Source organism: Parasteatoda tepidariorum, chromosome 5 (assembly GCF_982258835.1).
Source record: "Parasteatoda tepidariorum strain Cologne lab strain chromosome 5, Ptep-v5.0, whole genome shotgun sequence".
Taxonomy (NCBI): Eukaryota; Metazoa; Arthropoda; class Arachnida; order Araneae; family Theridiidae; genus Parasteatoda; species Parasteatoda tepidariorum.
In genome coordinates, this window is record NC_141759.1 from 100,180,593 (window position 1) to 100,194,058 (window position 13,466).

Genomic DNA, 13,466 nt, shown 5'->3' on the forward strand with positions numbered 1-13,466 from the left:
AAATTGCATTCTCAAGTAAATCGATAAAAGTTTATGAAACATTCTTTTTTTTTATACTTTGATCTCCATTCGTATTCCAATTTTTATAATGAATTTGAATTGCACACTACACGCAAAAATCTGAAAGTAACATTTGAGGAAATATAATATTTAATTGATTCGTCCATTACTAACCTTCATTTTTAATAGTATGTATACACATATATCAGTCAAGACAACGTAATATTAATATCGTACAAAAAAAAATTAAAAGCAGTTGTACGTTTAAAATTTGATTTTTGGAGAACTATTCGACGAATTTCGTTCAAATTTTGTATTTTGTCATTTGACCTGTGGTGACCCATAATTACTTTCCCTTTTCTTTATGTGTCAATCACAATTTTCACGAAGTGAAACTTTTGAATTGAAACTGAAACTCAGAATTGGGAACTGAAACTAAAATCTGTCTATCAAAATTTTAATCCAATAATGTAATTTCTCAAATTAAATCTAGCCAATCATTGTACGTTAAAGGTGTGGCTAATTCATTTTCTCTGGTGAGATCCGAACCGAACACATCATCTTTCTTTGCTATAACTCTTTGCAAAAGGACGTGTAGTCCTATCTCTTTATTAATCTTATTATTTTGCATGTAGCGTATATATGTTTGTGATGTGGTTAATAAAATCTTAATGTTTAACCTGTAAACCTTCTGATACTTCAAGTGTTCCTACAAACTACAATCCCATAGTCCTTTACCAATTTTTTTGAGAAAAACTACAATCCCATAGTCCTTTACCAATTTTTTTGAGAAAAACTAAAATCCCATAGTCCTTTACCAATTTTTTTGAGAAAAACTACAAACAAACTACAATCCCATAGTCCTTTAACAATTTTTTGAGATAAACTACAATCCCATGGTCCTTTACCAATTTTTTTGAGAAAAACTAAAATCCCATAGTCCTTTACCAATTTTTTTGAGAAAAACTACAAACAAACTACAATCCCATAGTCCTTTACCAATTTTTTTGAGAAAAACTACAATCCCATAGTCCTTTACCAATTTTTTTTGAGAAAAACTACAATCCCATAGTCCTTTACCAATTTTTTTGAGAAAAACTAAAATCCCATAGTCCTTTACCAATTATTTTGAGAAAAACTACAAACAAACTACATTCCCTTAGTCCTTTAACAATTTTTTTGAGAAAAACTACTAACAAACAACAATCCCATAGTCCTTTAACAATTTTTTGAGATAAACTACAAACAAACTATCCCATAGTCCTTTAACAATTTTTTGAGATAAACTACAAACAAACTACAATCCCATGGTCCTTTACCAATTTTTTTGAGAAAAACTACAAACAAACAACAATCCCATAGTCCTTTACCAATTGTTTTGAGAAAAACTACAAACAAACTACAATCCCATAGTCCTTTACCAATTTTTTTGAGAAAAAAAATTCAAAAAATCAACATGTTTTTTTTAATTAATAAATACAAGGAACTAAAACAAAACATAATACACAAGTTTTAATTTGAAATGTTAATTTTTTTATGTGTAAAAAACATTTAATTTCCGATTAATTTACTACCCCGATTTATCTCGGCCAAATGTAAAAAGTTAAATATTAGTCTTTGTATGATAGTTTTTAAAACAAGGGACAACACAAAGTGATAATTTCCTAACTCCAGTGAAATGATGCGCCATTTTGTTTTACTATTTTTTTTCTGTATAAATTCAGCAACCATCGTATATACAATAGCACAAAACGCGTGTGCAGACACACAAACCAACAGCAAAACTCGGCAAACTTCCAACCACGACAGATTATTATTTTTTTTGCCGGCCGAGTAAAAACGTGATAAAACAAAACGCACTGACGAATTCTGTTATGGCCGAGTTATCTCGGGATCATAAATATTTGCAATATATACATACCCGAGTCAACTCGGGATAATCTGGGAAGCGGTTATAATACAAAACTTAATACAGCAGGGAACCGATTATCCGGAACGGTCGGGGCCATCGCTATTCCGGATAACTGATTTTTCCGGTTTTCTGAACTGCTACAAAAAGCCGCTTTTTTTATTGTTAAGCCTAACTAAGAAAAAAAAAATCTTAAAAATAAGAAAAAACGATGAATTAATTAGTAATACACTAATGATTATTTCCAAAATGATGGTAAGGTAAACATCTTTAAAAAAAGAAAGAAAAATCGTAAAATCTTAGGAGGAAAAAAATTTTTTTTTTAAAAAATGGCGAGAAAAGTTATCGAATTTCGCTCCGGTTTTTTGGTTTTCCGGTTTTCTGATTTCCAGATAACGGGTTCTGTACTGTACAAATCATATTTAATAACAAACACATGCTTAATGCATTCGAATTCGTATATATTAAATTTAAAAAAAATTTCAAATCATCTGCGAAAAATAAAAATTTAGAATTTTTAAAACGTAAGAGATCATTTATAAATAAAATGAAAAGCAGAAGTCTAAGATTCGAGCCCTGAGGTAATCCAGAACAATTAGTAAAACTTACTAGAAATGGCATTTTTAAAATATACATATAAAGATCGATTACATAAATAAGAAAATAACCTTTAAACTAGATTTTCAGGAAAACCAAGCGCACAATCAATTTACGTAACAAAATACCAAAAATCAATTAAGTCAAAAGCTTTGGAAATGTATACCACAAATGCTATAGTTATTTTTAAAAATAGATATGATTTTACAAAGCAACTTTCTTACCGTCGATCTTTTAGCCATGTTAGATATAATGTTTAACGAGACTGAAATTTTTCTTATAAATAATCCTTTCAAATATTTTTGCAAAAAGGGCTTAAAATAGGTCTGTGGTTATTACAATCATTCAAATTAAATTTTTTAATCAATTATTATCGTTTTCTTGTTTAAATCGATAGATTAAACAAATTGAAAGAATGCAGTTTGAACAACCTTTTGTAATTAAAGACGGTACAAGATCAACACCAATAGTTAAGGAATATTTTGATTCCTTATTTAACGTTTATTTGATTTTAGTCACAATAACTGATTAGGATAGATTAGGAGAAACAATAATGTAGGGAATACCTGATAATAGTCAATTACTAGTTAACCTTGTTATTATTAATAACCATGTATTTTGAGAAATCTGAGAAAAATACACATTAATCACACTGTCCTCTTGCCATCAGGCTTACCGTGGAAGGTTTTCGTGGTTTTCTTCTCCATGTAATGCAATTGCGGGTTAGTGCCCTCAAAAAATCCTTCACGATGGTAAAATTTCTCCCAATACTCGATTCAGGAGATCCCTTGTCTTCTGGATTGGGTTCAAAATTACAAGACTATGGAGTTGAACATTAGTAACCGTAAACCCATAAAATTGGGTCGGCTGTTTACATTCGGTTTTAAAATTAAAAAAAAAGACAAAAAACAATACAGGACACTGGGATTTGAAAATGGGCCATTTGCTTACTTAAAGTACATTATTTTTTTTTTGTATTAAATTGCCTTAAAATAAGTCAATTTTAATTTTCGCTAATAAATATATTAGAGCATTTTTGTAAAGCTTTCCGGTTCCTTTTAACACTAACGCAACTATTTTTTGTGCTTCACAGCGCATGCGAAATCTTTTTCAGCAAATCTTAGTGTCGCTGATGGGAAGAAAATAAGGAAATAAGATTAGATTTATGGTTAACGTTAAGATAAACGCTAAGCAAAATCTCTCGAATAAGAGACAAGCAACAACTGTTACTTATTTTCAATAAAAGCGTAAACAAACAAATAACGGCACAATACAAAGATAACTAATTACTCAAAAGGTTATTTTTAACTAAATTTATGTTATATTTTTACCTATTTTTTTTATAAAATGAGTCATAAACCTCCAAATTAGAACGTTCTCTTTTTAAAGAACTAAACCGAATTTGGTATTTAAACTAACTGTAAACAGATAGTAAACTATAGTTTTTAATTGAAACACAATTTAATAAATAAGATGCACATTTAAAAGAGGGAACATTGAAATGTTGAGTAAAATTAATTATTTAAAAAAATTATGCAGCGTTAATTCCTTGCAAATCAAAGTCAACGATATTGTCTGTTCCATCGCCAATTCTGCAGTTCATAGAAAACTTAGTGAAATTACTGAAAAAATATTAATTCAAGAAAATACGAGATAATAAAGTCATCGGTTCAATATTCACTAAACAATATCTTTGAGATACATCTTTTGATACTATTGTTATACTTTTTAGGCAATAAAATAAATGATTCAAGACACCCAACATTTATAGAAAACATCCATTGAATGCAGCTTATCGTTATTGGTTCAGGTCACAAATCTTCCAAGCAAATTGAAAGTTTATCAAGAAAAGTTGGCAACAACATTTTGCTTTCGTTATGAAAGAGCCCTCAGGCGCTTAACCGAAACATCATTCCATAAAATCGATTGAAAGAGTCCAAGAAAATAATCATCATCCGGCAGAATAAATCATTTGAGTGGAATATACAGCGAATATTTCAAATAATTATTTTCATAGAGAATTTCGAACACATAAATAACGGAAAATATAAAATAATAGTTAACAATAGAGTACATAAGTAAATAATTTTCAAATTTCTCTTTTAAGTATACTGGACTCGTCAAGTAAAAAGAAAGTTTATTTTCTTCGTTCAGAAAGCTTAAAATTCCAAATAATACCATAGTGAATTGGGCAAAATGAACGATCGCCACCGGCCAAATGGCGATTACGTATAACAAACGGCGAATAAAAAATAGTCTGCTAATCGCCATTTTTTTCTTCGAAACTGCTATCCATTAATTTGATTATTTTTATTTTTTAATAATATTCTGATGATTACTTTATTCTACGCCTGCTTCTTAAAATTTTTCTTCATAGAACAAACGGCGATGAAAAAATCGTCTGCCAGTCGCCATTTTTTTTCTCTGAAACTCAGCTTCCCTACTTTTATTTTTTAACAATATTCTGAAAATTACTTTATTTCACGCTTTTTTTTTAAAATTTTTCTTCATTTTAGAATTTAACCTTGTTTGCCATCTGTTTCTGTAGACTGTTTTAAAAGATTACATTAGAATATAATTGCTGGATAGAATGAAGCATTTCTATAAATCAAGGAAATGATTTAAAACATTACATTATTAATATCAACAGTGCTTTTTTGATAGTTTAAATTTTTCACTTTTCTTTTCGATCTGGGCTTTTTCACAAATTTCTTTTTGTGAAAAATCCAAAAATTTGTGGAAAAACCCCTTATCGTTTTCAGTTTCTTGATTTGTAAATGCGCCGTTTAATTATTATTCTTCGAAAACACGGATTCAGAAAAATTAGGATTTATTTAGAATTATTGACGAATTATTTAGAATTGACGAATCATTTAAAATGGAAACAATAAAGTTGGCAGGACAAAAGTCAAATTCATGACCAAAAGTACTTTGATTTTAAATTGACAAAAATGGCATCAAAATAGAAATCTTGAATTCCTACTGGATTGTCGTGCCATCTGTGAAAGAAATTTGAATCTTGAAAAGCTTCGGCTAACATAATTCAGAATTGGCAAGGTCCTCATTATATAATAATGTCCGTACCACGTTAAAATAACTACAGAATATTACTTTCGCTTTTGCAGTGAAATTGAGCATCATATTGTCAGACATTAGTTAATTTTAACAAATACCAAGAAGGATTATAGTAATTAATTATTATTTTTAATTTGATGTGTAATTATATGCACTTAGAATTATAAATAATGTAATTATTCTCTTATTGTTAATAATTAAAAACTTTTGAGGATTAAATTTGGCCCAGAGCAGCAAAAAAAGCGATAAAAATTTTTTTTCTCAAAGAAGAGTAAACAATAGTACTGAACGGCTTATATAATGTAAGAAAGGTCTCTTATTTCTCAAACGATAATTCCCTTTTTTTAGATAGAATAAAAATAGAACATTTCTTTTCGCTATAGTACCGAAATTGGAAAGTTAAGTAGGCCATAAATATATACTTTTAAAATAGCACCCTCTGGCGGTTTATTCCAGAACTTTATGATCCATAACAATGAAGATATTCATTTATTTAACTTTGAATAAAATGTAGCTTTATACTTGAAAGTCATGCGATATTCCGTATATTTTGACAGTTATCGCCATAAATGCCGCTAAAAGAAGTTAAAATATCGTCTCATTTATGAGTTTCTCTAACGATTATGGGGTGCATTAAGAGCCCACAAAATGCTTGTTTTATTATAACTTCTATTTAAATAATAGCTTTGTTCCACACGCAATGAGAACTTCCAAGTTTCACATTCAAACCATAAGTTAGGCTTAAAATAATAAGTATCAAGTAAAACTTAAAATAAAAATGAGACGGAAGATTAAATATTGAGAATTTCAGGTTGAGTTTCAAAAATTTTATAAGTTAACTACTGACAATTCGATTAAGGAATTAACGTGACGTTAATTCAGATTTCAAAAACCACTCTACCCTTATTTAACGTTTTCTTTTTACTTTATTATTAACTCGACCATTGTTTATTGCTTTTTTTAAAAACACTATAACCAGATGGAACAATGCATTATTATGTTGCCTAATTCTGAAATGTAGACTAACCTTAACGTTAAAATAAATAAATCAAAGGTAAAATTATTTCACAAATTTTGTCCACTTTTTTATTAACTCGCTTTCTCGTCTATGAGAATGCAATTGACTTTAATTAATTTTGACTTATTTCCGACTAGCTAGAGTACTAAAATCTCAATTAGAACTATATAGATTTCAGTGTGACAATGCAAACACGTCGTTTCAACCGTTTCCTTACCTTTTAAAGCTGTATTTATCGCCCTTTTATCATTTCATCAAGCAAAATTTCAACCGATGTTCAGATTTCTTCTCAAGCTACGTGGCCATTGCAAGTTTCCAGATCAATTAAAAACCAGTTTTTTTTAGAGTAGAGAATGCCAATTTTACTACAAACAATGCCGGTCAATTTTACTAGAGAATGCCAATTTTACCACAAACTGTTTTGTTTTATAGTTTGTATACATAACTTCTTTAAGACAAAATGTGATACTTACTGCTTATTGAAGTGTTTTTTCAAAGAAATGTGACATAGGATATCATCATCATCATATTTCACACGGCAGTATATCCGTAGAAGAAATCATCCAGGAAAATTTTTTGACCACTCTCAAATCGGATTCCACAGAATCGAGCCATCGTTGTTTTGACCTTCCTGTTTTTCGACTTTCCAGTTTTGACACAAAATTTTCCTCTACTGGAAATATAAAATATAACCATCACAAATTTTTATATTGATTTTGACCGGAAAAATAAACTAAAAGTATTATTATGCAAAGCGGTTTTATTTTATTTTATGGTCAGTTATAAAAAAAAATAGAAACTCGCCAGCTCATGAGAAAATGCTTATGGTATTTAATTAATTATTCCTCTAAATTATTTTTAAAAATTATGTAACTGAATTCGTCAAAAAAAGCTCCTTAGTTTAACACATGAAACATAAGAAATGGTTTTCCAAACTAATTAGAAATAAATAAATAATATAAATATTTTTTTAAAAAATTGTGATCGGCGCAAGGTAATCACAGGTTACTCATTGACAAAATGGTTGTTGTCTAACTTTTTTTTTTGGAAAAGCAACTTTATTATATTTTCATCATGGACATCTTTAACTGTTAATCCTGAACTGCTCGGTACACAATTTCGCAGACATATTTAAATGTAGAGATTAATATTAACAATAATATTAACAAAGAGATTAATATTAATATCAATATTAACATTTTCGGATTGGTACAATGGTGTTTGATGGAGATTGCAAGCTGCATGATACACCCGTTTCAGCTTCACAAGTTCATATATGAAATAAGATTTGAAAGCTAGGCGTTTTTTCAATTTTACATGAATAGTGAATGAATCATTTATATTGTGTGGAAGACAGTCTATGTTGATAATAGATTCTTTTATCCCTAACTGGTGATCAACATCCAGTTTTCTCTTATTTGCATTAAAGGGGTTCGGAGAGCAACCATTCGCTCTTTTGTAGGATTCAATTCTCTCAAAAACTTTGATACTTTGGTGAGGAACGGGCTTCATGATTGCGTTTGCGAATGGAATCCTTTTGTTTTTCCGTTTGTGTGTAAGGAATTCCCGTTTACGTTCTTTGGCTTTTTCAGTCTCGAGGCCTTGGCATTGTTTTTTTCTTGCTTCAACTTTAACTTTTGGGACCGTGCCAACTATTTATGGACCCTATTTATTTGTGATATTCACCTGAATTAGCATTGAAAGCGATCCAGCTTAAACTATAAGTTAGAATTTTTGATTCATAATTAAAGGAATAAAAACAAAAATATCGTTCAAATGATGAAATTCTCTTTTATTCACAACTCAAGAAGTATTTATGGGATCTCTCTGGTCCCATATCTCAAAAATAAACTCACCAACTTAATGCATAACGAAATTAAAAGTGAAAAAAAAAATTCTAAAAGAATTATCAAACAGCAGCGGTCGCCATAACAACGCATGCTCACTGTTTACTATTACTCTTGATTATTGTAGTTGAAAAGTGTGAGGACGCCATCAAATCTAAACCAAGACCCATTTTGCCAAAGGGTAAAAAGTGGTTGTTAGTATTTTGTTCGATTTCTAATTAATTGTTATGAGTTAATCATATTCTCTGCAATGTATCACAAATAATTTATGTTCGGATTTGTAAATTTTCATAATCTTTGAAAATTGAAATTTATATAAAAAAATTAATTACTTTTACTAATTAATTTAAATATTAAATTAAAATAAATAAAGCTCAAAAGCAGACGTGAACAATGAAAATATTAGTACAAATGCTTTAGACAGATACTCTTTCCTCAAATGGAGATTGTTTTCAAATGTTCAAACGACAAATGTGTCTGAAAGTTGGGCATTTAAAAAAAAAGAATAAACGAATCAGTTGCAATATATCTCATTACATTTTATTTAAATTGCTATTACCCTATTACAGATATAACTTAAATATTGAATTAAAACAAACTAAGTTCAAAAGCAAACGAGAACAATGAAAATATTAGTACAAATGTTTTGGACAGACATTCTTCCCTCAAATGGAGATTGTTTTCAAATGTTCAAACGACAAATGTGTCTGAAAGTGGGGTAAAAAAAAAAATAAACGGATCAGTTGCACTATACCTCATTACATCTACCTCTCTCCACTCGCAAAAGATTTCAGGTAATTTAACTGACAGGTCGCTTCACGGAAAGACGATTCACGTAACGCATTCCGAATGTTCTTTTTTTCGATCTCTCTCGGAAACGTTCCCGACATCACTCCTTAAATAATTTCATTTTCCGGTAAAAGATACAGGAAAGTCGATACATTCTCTCTCACAGAATTTCTTTCAAAGCCGGAAAGTTTTCGAAAAGCGCAATTTGTTTCGCCTCCGAATCCCCGAGCGAAGTGCCAAAAAGCTCCATTTTTTTCTTCTTCTTTCTCTTGTTTCGAACGAAAGTTTTGGTTTCAAAGTTTAAAATACCCCCTTGTTGCTCACCCATAACACGCAAGTGTTGCAGACTTTTTTTCATTATTATTTCTGATTGTCTAATAAATTATTTTAAAGACTCTTTGGGAATTGCATAGTTGGATATTTATTTTTAAATACATTAATGTTTAAAGATATAACAAATGACAAGGAATGGAAAGTTTTTTTTATTCCATGTAAGTTAATTTTGGAACGTTTAAATAAAAATTATAATTATTTATGAATAACAATTGATGAACCGTTCTTTTATAATAATCTTTAAAAGTAGGGCTCAGACCAAATCTTTTTTTTTAAGTGTATTTATTTTACTTTTAAGCAGCCGATCCATTTTTAGATTTAACTCTGTTGATTTGAATCCTACCCATAAGACAAGGAAATTTCTGGCAGTGGGAGAAACTAGAATTGGCGGGGTGTTTTTTGATGGGAGAGTGCTTTCTGATCGACAAGTGACATAGTGAGGATATCTCGATCATGATTGGGTGTTGAAATATGGCATATGTTTACGTTTGCAACTGTTCTTCGCATTCTATTTCGAATAAGCAAAGTCCGTCAAGAATCAATTCTCTTAAGTGACACAATCTAAATTCTTGCACGAAGTTCTTCCTCAAAGATTTCAAATTTCTTCCGCATATATTTAACCAGAGACTTAACTCAAAGATAGGCACGAAGCCATGTACAACATAAACTAATTATGCATCGAAGTTGCCAGGTACACGAAACAAAAATATATCACGGTTACAATAAAATACATAAACAAATAATAAATCTAAGTTAAGTAACTGAAGTAGATGTGAAAGAAATATCTTTCAACTAATTCAATGTGAGAAACTATTTAATTAACTTATCGTTAATTAACGTTCTAACTTATGTAAAAACAGGCAACATTTCAAATCAGGCAACATTTTCAGAGAAAATATTTCTCGGCAGAATACAGCGTGAATTTCCCCTTCACATATTAAACACAAAATTGAACTCCTACATGAAAAAAAAAATGGCACTTTTCGAATAATGTTTAAAAAAAAAAGAACGATAATAAATTACATAAATGTATAAAAACGATTAAAGTCATGAAGAATTGTCCCATTAAAGTTGCGTCATTTTTTTTTATATACAGATAAAATGTAACGAAAAAGGAATTCTATAATTCGATTCCGATGTCTTTGACTATTTGGCGTTCTTGACATTTATGTATTTTACTTTGATTTAAAAGGCCAATTTGCAGAAAGCCTATTTGTTGATTTGGATACTTGCCATTTACACTGTTTAGTATTTTCCATTTAATGCAATTTCCCAGAGTGTGTTGTTTGAGTAAATCAGAATGACACGCTGGAGACAAGTTTAATAAGTAGTGTTTGATTTATTGAAAACATTAACAACGGATGATCCCCGGTGACAATCCAAAAACATAATAGCTGTCAAGTCTTTAGGTTTTATCCTACATTTGCCGCAAATATTTAAAAGCTATAATTTTGAAAATGAGACAGAAGTGATAGTTGTATTTTTTGATTGGCTTGACTTTGTTTCTTTATATTGAAGTAGGTAATGAGAAATAAATATCGTGCAAGTTTGGGCTTCTAAAAATATTTTCCATCCCTATAGAAAATTTAGAAGTTCTAGGTCATTTCATTAAAAGTGAATTATAAATCTTTTAAAGGGTTTATCTAAAGAAAGCGGCACCACCCCAAAGTTTTGTTTTGCTGTAATATTAGTAGTATAGTTTGCTCTTAGTAGTTTTTGTTGTAATATTAGCAGCTACAACAGTAGTTACCAACTGGCGGCCCGCGGAGACTTTTTTTGTGGGCCGCGAACTAAAATATATTAGTTGTCATTTTTTTTGCGGACAATTTTCGTAAAAAATCTATATGGGTTTCAAATACTTTTAAGTTTTATATCTTAACAATGTGATATCTGTTACATATTAATTGTCTACAGGGGTCTGTCCAGACATTTTGTGAAAGGTCCGTTTTTCGTGAAATTGTGAAAAAATTACTCCCATTCTTTCAACCAGGGTCCGCTTTTATGAATTTGTGCAAATAGGGTCCGTTATTGCAAAAAAAAACTTTTTCAAGGAGTTTTTAAATTGTAAAGACATACAAGATTATGCTCAACACTGTAAAATTATAATTAAAAAAATTAAATTTTAAAAAATAAACAGCAATTGCTGCTTCTAAATTAGAGATGCAACATACAAATATTTGGTATTTAGCCTATACTGCTGAACGCAGAATATTCATTTCGGACGAATAATGGAAGAATCGTCTGCCGAAGACAAAACTTAATTCGTTTACATCCATCTTTCTTGTTTTCTGCCCTGGAAAGGGTTTATTCGATTAACAAAATAATAATGAAGATAAACAAATTTGTGAAGGTTCCGATTAAAAGAAAAATCATTTTGTGAAGGGTCCGTTTTTAAGTTAAAATATTTTGTGAAGGGTCCGTTTTTAAGTTAAAATATTTTGTGAAGGGTCCGTTTTTATGAAAAGATATTTTGTGAAGGGTCCGTTAACGGACCCAAATTTCTTCTAAACAGACCCCTGGTTTAATACATAGGTGCACATCAAAGTTATTGCAGCCAGAATTTTTCAATACGCAATTAAATATTTATAAGAATCTACTTGTTATTTTAATTTGTAATTCAATACTTTTGTTTTGTACAACTTGATAAAAATCTGACAGTGATATTTACCGTTCCTTCAAACATAAAAGAGTCCTTCATAAAATTTTGATAAAATTGCGGCCCCGCACTCTGACTGGTATTCTTAATTGCGGCCCCCGGCCTGCTGTAAGTTGGAAGCCCCTGAGCTACAATATACTACACTATTGTAAGAAATTAAGAGAATTTGCAGACTTGTTCGATTATCTCTTGAACTACTAAACAGATTTTAATGAAATTTGATTTGTGCACATACATTGATACAATACAAAACAAATAACCATTGATCAATTGTAATACACACGCATGATCTTGCGTAACACTCGTTGGAGTCGGAAGGTATGAAATTACCGCTGGGCGATTCAACTAATTGCCACAGGAAATGGTAAACTGCCTTATTTCAAGTATGAAATCACGCTGTAAGGGCTGAATATCTGTAAAAGGGGACCATACCCCCATTAACCCCCATCAACCCATTTTTTTTGTTGTTTACTCTGAAACTGCTGTTTCATACCTTCCGACTCCAACGAGTGTTATGCACGATCATGCGTGTGTGTATTACAATTGTTGAATGGTTATTTGTTTTGTATTGTATCAATGTATGTGTACAAATCAAATTTCGTTTAAAATCGGTCGAGTAGTTCAAGAGATAATCGACCAAGTCTGCAAATTCTCTTAATTTCTTACACCGGTGTAGTTATAGACATCATGTTCCCACGGATCGTTGTTGTTTTTCAGAGTTGCGCTACGTCAAAGAGAGCGTCAAATTCAGTTCTTGACGTGTTTTTTTTGCCTTGGATATTTTGGTTAAACAACAGTAGGGGAGAGTGGGGTCAATTGTAACAGGGTACGATTGTAACAGAGCAAAAATTTCAAGTGTCGGGTTCTAGATTTGGTTCCTAGGTGGCGCACAAGGTGTATTTAATAAATCTACATGTACACCCCTGCTGGCAACCATTTTTATGTACTTTTGAAAGAGTTACATCACAAAAGATATTTTCACGCTACGTAAGTACTTTTTTTGGTATTAGATTATTATATTGTAACAAAGTAATTTTGTTTAAACAAATAAAAATTATTAACCGAATATGTAAGTGGACACCTTAATTAACATTTCAATAAAAAAGAATTAGTTTTGTTAATTAACTAGCATTGTTTTTAACAAATGAAGCTGAAATGGCGTCTTGGGGACATTTGTAACAATAAGTAAAGGGACGGTTGTAACAGCTGAAAATAAATAATCTTATGTTTACAAACCTTTAC

General features: G+C 30.3%; 2 protein-coding genes across 3 annotated transcripts in view; one reads left to right on the forward strand and one right to left on the reverse strand.

The window, feature by feature from the left end:
• LOC107440357 (protein tyrosine phosphatase non-receptor pez) overlaps nucleotides 1-7,200 on the reverse strand; it is a 145,148-nt gene extending 137,948 nt beyond the window's left edge. The window contains exon 1 of one of the 2 annotated variants that reach the window (XM_087164624.1): nucleotides 7,073-7,200. The gene's annotated coding sequence lies outside the window, so the exon portion shown is untranslated. The remainder of the gene's footprint in view (nucleotides 1-7,072) is intronic. The other variant, XM_087164625.1, reaches the window with a different exon arrangement.
• Nucleotides 1-13,466, forward strand: part of LOC107441370 (protein turtle homolog B) — a 139,330-nt gene that overhangs the window by 26,211 nt on the left and 99,653 nt on the right. The gene's annotated exons all lie outside the window — the stretch shown is intronic.